The sequence below is a fragment of the Mustela erminea genome, chromosome 6 (assembly GCF_009829155.1).
Source record: "Mustela erminea isolate mMusErm1 chromosome 6, mMusErm1.Pri, whole genome shotgun sequence".
NCBI lineage: Eukaryota > Metazoa > Chordata > Mammalia > Carnivora > Mustelidae > Mustela > Mustela erminea.
Window position 1 is genome coordinate 23,127,370 of NC_045619.1, and position 10,609 is coordinate 23,137,978.

A 10,609-nucleotide genomic window follows, 5' to 3' on the forward strand; every position below is an offset into this window, starting at 1 on the left:
CCACTTATGAAGAAGTGAATTTCTTAAGTAGAAAAGAATTCCGGTATCAAATATTGAGCTTACCTCAATGTATTTCCTTTCTGCATCTTGGCTTCTCAAATACTTTCAGTCTCAGCATATCTCAGGTATCTTCAAATAGATTTTTAAAATCTAGCTTTTCTAGTTATTTCATCAGGAGGTTGGTTTGATATGAGCTCAATGGTCACAGCCAGAAGCCAAATCTTCTCATTGTCTATCTCCCTATCTGCTACCTGCTGTCAGGCATTCATCCTCCCACTGAAATGTTGAAATATTAAAATATTGAAATATTCCTGTCCAAGTCACTAATGACCTCTCTGTTATCAAATTCAATGGTCAATTCTCAGTTCTCACTTCACATGGACTCACAGCAGCATTTGAACTCCAAATGTATGTATTAAACTTTCTACTAGACTTTTCCAATTAAAATTTTAATAGGCATCTCAAATTTAATATGTCTGGTTATAAACTTTTGATATCCCCATTCTGTTTCTTCCTCAATCTTCCCTTACCTCAGTAAATGACAGATATACACAGAATTCTAACTGCAATGGCAAAATCTTTGCAGTCATTTCTTACTCTTCTCCAATGACTTTCCATTCCACTCAGAATACCATCCAACCTCATACCATGGCCTACAAGGCCATAAATGATCTGTCTTCTCTCTAAATTCTGATGCCATTTCCTGACACCCTTTTATCCCCTTCACTCTCATCCAGTAATGCTGGTCTCCTTGCTATTCCTTTAACACCCAAAGAAGCTTCCCTTACCAAAGCCTTTTACCCACTTTTCCTCACTTCAGATATCCCTTGCCCATATATGTATGAAGTCTTTGCTGAAACATCACTCTTCACAAAGGCTTTATGTTCTTTTCCATAAAATTTTTTTCCATAACAATTGTATCCTTCCATCACTCTCTATCTTTTTACCTTGTATTGCTTTCCTTCTTCGTTCTTATTACCACTCAACAAATCATCTACTTGTTTGTTTTCTGTCTTCTTTGTTAGAATGGAAGTTCTATCAGAACAGGGATGTTATCTCTTTCATTACTGCTCTATCCTCATTGCCAGCCACATAACTGTAGAAACAGCATCCTTATTTTACAGGTTAAGAAGGGAGGAAACGTAGAGGTGAAACAATTCTGACCCAGGGCACAAAGTTAGTGAGTGCTAGAGCTAGGACTGAACCTGGCAGCCTGACTCCAGAATCTATGCTCTTACCACTACATTGTACTCAGGCTAATGGAGGTTTGAGTTAATAGCCTGGGCCATGTGTCTCCACAAAACTTCTTTTCCTTCTAGGATTTGGGCCTAAAACTAAAAAGAGAACACACAATGGCATCATCTGAAATGCTCCAAATCCTCCCAGAATCCTGCTTGGTTTCTAAAAACATGAAAGTTGAAGAAAAAGAATCCTTATGGTTTTTGGGAGAAAGACTGAGATCCCTTTATGACCACTCATACTTCCAATGTCAAGCCAAAATAAGAAAAAGATTCAAGAGAAGAGGAGGAAGTAAGAAAGGAGGGAGGGGGACGAGAAAGAGAGAGAGACAGAGACAGAGGGAGGAAAGGAAGCCATGTACCCTAGTGCAGGTTCAGATTTTACTTCTTTTCATATCATACAAAAATCATTCTACAACCTAATCCTATAATTGACTAAATGTACTTTATATTGATTGTGATTTGATCTACAAAGAGGTAGGAGGAAAAAAAGGAATAATAGACTCTCTCTAGAAACCAAAACACATATGCCCTCCTAATAGTTACCATTGGTAGAAGAGAGAGAGAAAAAAAAGCTAAAAGAAGATGATCCCACTGGAAAACAGAATAACATGTGTTGAGAGAATACTGTGTCAGAAAGACTCCAGGAGCAAGCAGAAGAAGAATGAGTCCAGGGAGGCCAAAAAAACCTGCCTGCGCATGGTTAAACTACTAATGGTATGGCATAAACCCAGAAACCTATGAATAAGAGAGTTTCATGGAGGGTAACTGTCTACTCGGGTTGTGTGTTCCATACTGGAGTTTAAATAAGCTGTAGTAGAAATGATGCAAAGTCTAGTTAGAAGGAAGAAAGGCATGGGATATGAATTTACATGTGCTTTTATTTCTAAATGTTTGCTCTAAAAAAAAGACCCAAGGAATTTATTATCTCTTGAGGCCACGTATTTTATGTATGGACAATTATCTGAGTGTTAGATCATTTACACATGAAGCTAAACTCTGCCTTTCTATAACTTTCCCGACTAACGCTATTTTTGCTCTGCAGAGTCACATTGGTGCCCATTCCCCCCCAGATATCCGTTCTTGAGGTATTTAAAGACAGCCCTATAGAACTCTTATGTCCTTCAGTCTTTTCTTTGGTTTCACCCCTCCTCGCTCTTGGTAAACTTCAAGCCCACATTCCAATCATCACCAGCTAGACATTTGGATCAGGAATTCATCTCAAATTCAACATGACTAAAATTGAACAAAATCATTCCTGCACCCCCTAGACAAACTCTTCTCTTTCACTTTCTGATCTGCCAAGGAGTCATCTTTGACTATACTCTAATTCCAAATGAAATCAATCACCACGTCTTTGTGAATATTACCCTATTTATTCTATTCTTTCCATGTCCCCTGCCTTGGCTAGAATCCACATCATAATTAGCTCTCCCTTGGACATCTAATTGGCCTTCTCACCTCCAACTGGCCTTTCTTCCAATTCATCTAACATATTCCAGCTAAATTAATATTCTTATTAAAACTTGTCAGTCCTTTCTCATGACCATTAAATAAAAATAAAATACCTTAACCCAGTATTTGAGGTAATTCCCAATATGGTCTGACTCTATGAGATTTGTCTTGAACCAGATCTCTATATCAGCAATAACTCCAAAAACAATAATAATAGTTATAAAATATTGACTACTTCCAAATCCCTCCCATGTCTTACATAAATCATAATTTCTAGAACTATGCTGTCCAACATAGTAGCCACCAACTGCATATAGCTATTGAGATCTTGAAATGAGGTTAGTCTGAATTAAGATTTGTATTAAGTGTAAAATATACAGTGAATTTTGAATCTCTAGTATGCAAAAAAACAAAATTCTATCTCATTAATTTTATATTGATTACATGTTGGAACGATAATACTTATATTATTAGGCTAAATGAAATACATTATTAAAATTACTTTTATCTGTATCTTTTATGTTTTCATAATATAGATCTTGGGAAACTTATAATTACATGTGTGGCTTGAATTTCAGGCTCACATTATATTTCTATTGACTAGTTCTCTCTTAGTATGACAAATATAGATATGTATATGGACAAAAGAAGGGAGAAACCTGTACAAAATAGAAGAATGATGGGTTTCAGTGTGGATTCCTTATTCTTTTTTTCAAAATAGTTTTCACCATTTTAAGTTTCTGTAATAAAAAGTATGATCTTAATTAAGTTTAAAGATTATCATACCATGCCCTCCAGATATCATTTTCTACACGCTTTCTTCAAGAATCTCATCCAGAAGTGATTTCTCCTCATTGGATTCTTTATGTGTGTGGTCTGAAACCTGCGGCACATAGAACCGTCCAGCGTGTACTTAAAAAATAATAGGTCAATTCAATCAAAGTTTCTAAGGGGAGAGCCTGGCATCAGTATTTTATAAAAGCCACATTGAAGACCACTGACCTATGGCAACAGATCATATGTGTGGCAATTAGTAGTCTCCCTTTCAGTACAGTAATTTGTCTGCTTGTTATTTTATCTCCTTCACTGGACTTGAGGTGTAGATCTTTGCATCCTCCCTGTTGCAAGGCTTTACACGTCACAGATCCTCAATGAATGCTATTAAATAGCTCCAGAAAAGTCAAAAGGATTTCCATAACAGGAGTCATTGCATTTACATGTGATAACTTCTGTGTGTCAGTTACTCGATACCTCATGTATTCCTCACCATGGTCCTTTGATGTGGATACTACCCTTATCCCCATTTTACTGATGAGAAAATGGGCCCATTAATCAGTGACAGATTCAGGATTCAAACACATGCTGAATTAATTGCAAAGTATCCACGGTTCATCGCTATTATTCTGGAAACACAGCAGATGTCATTACTCGCTATATTGGCTATTACCACAGGGCAGCCTGACCAGATGGGTAAGAGATTGATAAAACAAGAGAGGAGAAAAAGTTGCCCCTTTGTGACTGGAGTTTGGTCGTGGCCGAGTGGAGAAGAAAGTTGAGCTTGGACTGAATGGAGGCGCACACCTAGGCATAGTCAGGGAATATTGGGGTGCACCATTTGCACACTACTCATCCGTGGGCTAAAGCAATTCATACTGCTTCTCCAGGGGCAGGCTTCTCAAACCATACCATGTGCCCAGATTTCCTGGGGTCCCTATCACAACATAGATTATGATTCAGTAAATATGTGTGTTGTGTGCGTGTTTGGGGTAGGGGAGATGGCACTGAGATCCTGTATTTCTAACATGGTAAGGCCAAAGCTAGTAGTCCCCAGACTACCTGAGTAGAAAGGCTAGTCTCAACAACCTGTCTGCATAGAATTTACAATCTGAGATTTCCTCACATTAGAGTAAAAATCTTTGAAGAGTGGCCAACTAAATCACATGTTGGGTGGCATTCAATTCCTTAAGCATTCCTTAAAGGTCTGCTATGTGCCAGGCACTAAGCAAGGTCCTGAGCATACAGTAAATGGGTACCCGACATGCAGTAGACACTGTGAATGTTGAGTACCCTGTCGAGTTCACGAATGTCTGAGTAGTGATTCATAAGACACAGTCCCTACTCAAAAGGTGCTCACCTTCTAGTAAGGAAAAGAGTTAAGTAAAGAGACAATTGCAGCACAGTCTGCTATGTGTTATAAAAGAGAGAAGCCCACGGAGGAGAGTAGCATGAGAACATAAAAGGCCACCCAACAGAAGACTCCCTGTAGTGGAAAAGGCCACCGTCTCAAACCTCTTGCATATAGAGGGAAGTTTCCAGCTAAGAAAAGCTATGGATCACTTCTGCTTAATATCTCCAGAATCCAGGCATGTGTCCAGCTATTTTTAATTAGCACTACCAATAGGAAGCGTGCGTTATCTCGTGGAATGTAATGCCAACCACGCAGGAGCCCAGGAAATCATAACCATTGTCCTTAACTCTGTTCTTCCTTCCCCGCCTGTGTTCAGTGGTTGCCAACTCCTGCCTAATACTCCTTCTAAGTAGCTTTCTCATCTGTCCCCTGTTGTCTCCTCCTCCACTGCTACCACATGCTTCTGGTCCTGATAAATTTTCCTGCTTCAGCCTCTTAATGGGTTTCCCTGCCCTTATCTTTTCTTTCCACTCTTGCTCCAGAGAGATCTTCCTGAGAAGCAAAGCTGATCATCGTTCTCCCTGTCTCTGAATCTTAAGTGGCTCTCCACAGCAAAGATAATATAGAGTTCCATATTTGACACACCCTTCATGTCTCTACTTGAATCACCTCCTTCGAAGCTACCTCTTCTATAGCCTGTGCTCGGGACGTTGTGAATTGGAACTGATTGTCGATCTTGAATCCTGTCATAGTGGGTGATGTTTTCACATTTAACATATGTTGCTGCTTCATTCTGAATGCTATACATTTCTCCTACACCCCTCTTCACTAGGCTTCCTCCTACTTCTTCTTCAAATCTCAGCTGAGTTGCTACTTCTTGACAAGTCTTTCCTGCTTTCCAAATCTGGGTAGGGGATGGTTAAGTTCTCCAACAGAGCGGTTATTACACTACATCAGAATTGTTTTCCCCACTTGAGTCTGACGATCTTGTGCTCAAGACAAGTCAGTGCCTATTTCTAATACCAGTGCAGCTCCCATCACTTAGTAGGAACTCAATGAATGCTTGTAGCCCTTCTAGGCCATCAGACCCATAACTAATATGTTCTCTCCTGGAGAAGGCACAATGATTTAATTAGAGAGGCTACTCTGGGGAAGCTTACACAAGTCAGAAGTTGGATGTAGGTTGTAAAGGAAGGTCTGTGGTGTCCTAGTGAATAGGGACAATAATGCAATATTTATATAATCAGTACTAACTGAATAGACTGGAGAAAAATGAACTTGGAACAAAAAAGCCTTTCTCTGGCCAATCCAGTCAATGTAAACACTGTCCAAACCATCATTTAACTGGCCACCTGGAAATACCTTCTTCCCAAAGGATGCATTGGCAGCCAAAACTGAAGAAATTTTCCATCATTGGTGGGTTTTTTTTTTAACTTCTCTGTACAATGACAAGAATATAAAAGTCTGAATGTGATATGAAGTTCATATCTCATTATGCATTACATTTTAATTACAGAGAATGCTATCTAAGTTAATGATGTGGAATTTTTGTGTAGGAATTGCTATTATTATCAGTTAAACTACAACACTGAAATAAAATTATAGGAAAGGAAATATCACTCCATTGTTTCTAAAGAATTTGCATTAAGCTCAGAGATAGCAAATAATGAGGAATAAAAGGAGTCTTTGTTATTCAGCAATTTCTATGAGCTGCCAAAATGTCAAATAATCCATTTAATCAATCAGAAAATTAAAGAATGTGGCAAACCTCAAGGTAGTTTGAGATTACAGCTGTGCAAAGTATTTCAACTATAGCATGAATCTATGTCACAATAGCAATTACTTAATGACTCATTTTTCTATAACTTTGTTGATGCAAAAATGCAATTTAGGTTTCAAATTAATTGCAGCTGCGATCCTATTTGAATCCTGTATACTTGATTTGAGGATGTTTACACAAATTCTTTCAACTTCTGCTTTAATGAATCTCACGTTTATAGGAAAACCACATCTATTAAAAAGGAACTCAAGCTATGTGTTAGGCAGAAATTGAATTATAATCTTCAAGTCTTTCTTGGAATGTAGTAAGAGCAAGTTCTGGAGAGGATTTGAGAGTTTTGAAAAGAAATATGAAATATTCTGATACTTTAAGCTGGGATAGGAAAATCATTCATTTAATTCTTCAACAAATGTTGAGTTCCTTCTATATAATAGTCCCCTCCATGTATGTGTTGGGGAAAAACAGGGGCAAGAACCAGAAACATTCTTTTCTATCATTGGGCCTAAATTATCATTAGGAATAAGAGCATTAATTAATCACCTAATAAATAATTACAAACCGAGTCAAATCTCCTGAAACACACACACACAGAGATTTCGATGGGAATGTGTAACAGATGTGTAACTGATCTAGACTGGGAAGCTGGGAGGGTGGCATCTAGGAGGGGAAGAATCTGAAGGCTGACTAGAAGTCCCTCCCTCGATATGGGGAGGTGGACTGGCAAGGTTGGAGAACCTTCCAGATCAAGACAGCCATGAGTTTGGAGAGGTGGGAAAGGACTAACATGTTTGAATCACTGAGGGTCACAAAATTGCACAGAGCAGTAGGGATAGAGAGGTGGGAGAGGTAGACGGCGTCCAGATCACACAGTACCTTGGAAGGCACGGTGATGACTTTGGTTTTTATCTAATAACAGATGGAAAATCCCTAACAGGTTTTAAGCAAGAGAGCAAGTTGACACATCAGACTTGAATTTGAGGAGCTACGTTTGGCTGCACGGAGGCTGGAGGCTCAGAGACAGTACAGAAGAGACCAGAAATGCCAAGCTGTAAGCTACTGCAGTCACTCTGCCTATTGACCTTGACTCATGGCCATGGGGACAAAGCCAAGTGGAGGGATGCAAGAAATACATTCAAGATATGACTCAAAATTAGATTAAAAATGGGGTAAGAACTGAATCAAGGATTATTCCTGGATTTCTACTTCATGCAATGGATACACTTTGCTGGGATAGGAAATTAGAGAAGTCCCGGGTTGAGAGCAGAAGATAACTGATTTGTTTTGAACATATCGCAAATGACATACCTTTGAAACATCCTAGTAGAGATGTGGAGAAGGTAGTTACATACATAAAATGGAACTCAGAAAAGAGACCCAGGAAGAAGTTATTGAAGCCACAGCCTTGAAAAGACTTACTTAGAGGGAGAGGAGGAAAAGAGCCAGGGCTAAATCTTGAGTAACTTCATATTAAGTCTGTGGGCAGAGATGGAAAAGCCAGCAAAGCAAATGGAGCCGTAACCAGAGACAGATGAGGAAAATTAGGAAGTGGTCTCATAATGTCAACAGAAGAGAATACATATTTTTAAAAGGCCCTGATCAGCTGGGTAGATTGCTATGGAGAAGTCAGGAAAATGAGAACGGAAATGGTTCTTCAGATCCAGCTACATAGAAGCTACTGGTGACCTTAACAGGAGCCGTTTATGGCTATGAGTCATGAGGTTTAAGCAAATTAGAGTAAACTGGAGTAAGTAGGAGGCGAGGTAAAAGAAATGGTGATGGTAATCATAATAACATTAGCATCCATTCATACATTTCCTGTGTTTCGGGCACTACTTTAGATCAGAACCCATTTAGTCCTTCCAATGACCCTATGAGAAACACTCCGTGGCTTTCCTCTTTCTGCATGGAGAGGCTCAATACCCTGTCCGACATCACACAAAAAGACATTTCTCTGAAAAAGTTTTGTGCACAGAGAGGAGAGATTTATTTAGGAAAGTAGTTGGAGGGGTTGACTTATTTTTAACCCTCAGGGGAAAGCCCTTGATTTGTTTATGTGGTGACAAGAAAATATACTTTTATCCCCTCAAAGAAGTGGAGATATGGCTCCCCTTTATACCTATCTGGAGAAACAGAGGTCCTCTCCCAACATAGTTCAGGAGACACTGAGCCCTGTTCTGCTGGCCAAGGGGGGTCAGAATGGGAAATTCATTGTGTAAAGTTATCTTTAGCCTAAGAATTCCTGTTAATGTTGTCTGTGTGTCTGTGTAAGAGTAAAAGGAATGACCTTGAATCTTTAGTTAGGGATTGGAAATCAGGGGCGACTGGATGGCTCAGTGGGTTAAGCCTCTGCCTCGGCTCAGGTCATGATCTCAGGGTCCTGCGAGGGAGCCCCACTCTCTGCTTGGCAAGGAGTCTGCTTCTCCCACTTTCTCTGCCTGCCTCTCTGCCTACTTGTGATCTCTCTCTCTGTCAAATAAGTAAATAAAGTCTTAAAAAACAACAACAAAAAAGGAGTGGAAATCGGGTAGGAGAGTAACAGCTTTGTGTACTCTAGTTTTATGATACTCGGAAGTTGTGGCCTCCTACCCCTGAAACGAGGATTAAATGTTTCTCCAGGAGGCCTTCTCGGATTCTCCCAAGGAAACCTCCATGTATCCACCAAACCTTGGGCAGACCTTCTCAGAACACCACCTGTTCAGTCTGTGTCTCCCACCCTCACTCCCGCCATTAGGCCCCACAGAGGACAGTGCCTGCCTTGTTCTTGGGACTATCTCCAGCCCCTGGCACAGGGCTTCACAGGTGAACCAGTGAATGACCTTAAAATCTACACAGTCAGTTTCAAGTGAAATTGTATTTTTGCCATTTTGTGTTAATTTCCAACTTAATGACCTTCTAGATGCTACGTTTGCAAAGTATGAGCTCATCAAAGCATTTTGGCTCACACATAACTTGAGCTGAGCTTTGTAACAACTTGAAACCAGAAGGATAGAAATTATACCCAGGTTACAGATAAGGAATTTCAGCTTCAAGAGAGGAAGTGAACATCTCATGGGCACATGTTTAACCAGGGGCAGCACTGTCCACTCCACTATAATTCTACTGTCACCTTCACCAACTGTCATTGGATAGTGTGCTTTTTATTCTATTATTGAAATCTTGCATAGATTGCAAAAGGATGTCTGAGTCACTTTGAAATATCCTACTCCTTCCTTCTCCTCTATTCTTGACGTCACCTGCCCTAGTAGAATTAGGATACAGACCACCCACAGCCACACCGTTTGTGCAAGGAAGTGCGGAAGTTGTAGAAAGTGTCCCCACTGGGGTCCAGTGGCCTTCGGCACTTTGTTTCCCTCCTGGGAGGCAGGAAGCTTACCGCTCAGGTACTCAGAGGACACTTTGCCCTGATAGGGCCATCCCTGCTTTTTCTAGCATCATTCCTACCTACAGCAAGAATTACGGGAAAATGTTGACAACCGCAGTGAGAAAAAAATCAGCTATGGGGACAGAAATTGGGGGTCCCAAGCTCCTCTATTTCCTGGACAGGTTAGAGGAAACAAAGAAAGGGGTGTGTGTGTGTGTGTAGAGGTGGCATGCTGGTGGTGTTGGGCACTCACTCCAGTCTCAAACCTCTGAGAAGCAGGAGTGAAAGAGTCATCTTGTATCACTATATACAAAACACAGAAGGTTTGGAGCTGAGGGACAATATCTTAATAACTGGCACGCCTAGGACGAGTCGTACCCTGGGTCTGAGGACTGACACTGGGGGGATAATGAGAATCCTGTGAAAAGCAGCCCGGTGAATCACAATGTCTCAGTCCCTCAGTTTCCAAACCTGAAAAATAAAAATGAGGATAACGTCTTCCTGGTGAGGTTGTTGAGAAAACTGATCAAGATGATGTATGTAAAAGACATGCCAAAGACAGGTTGTGGGGAGAGTATTGTTTTCTTAGTTCTTATGCACCTCGGAGGGAAAGAGAGTATGGAAATGAAGTGAGGAGGGAAGAGGCT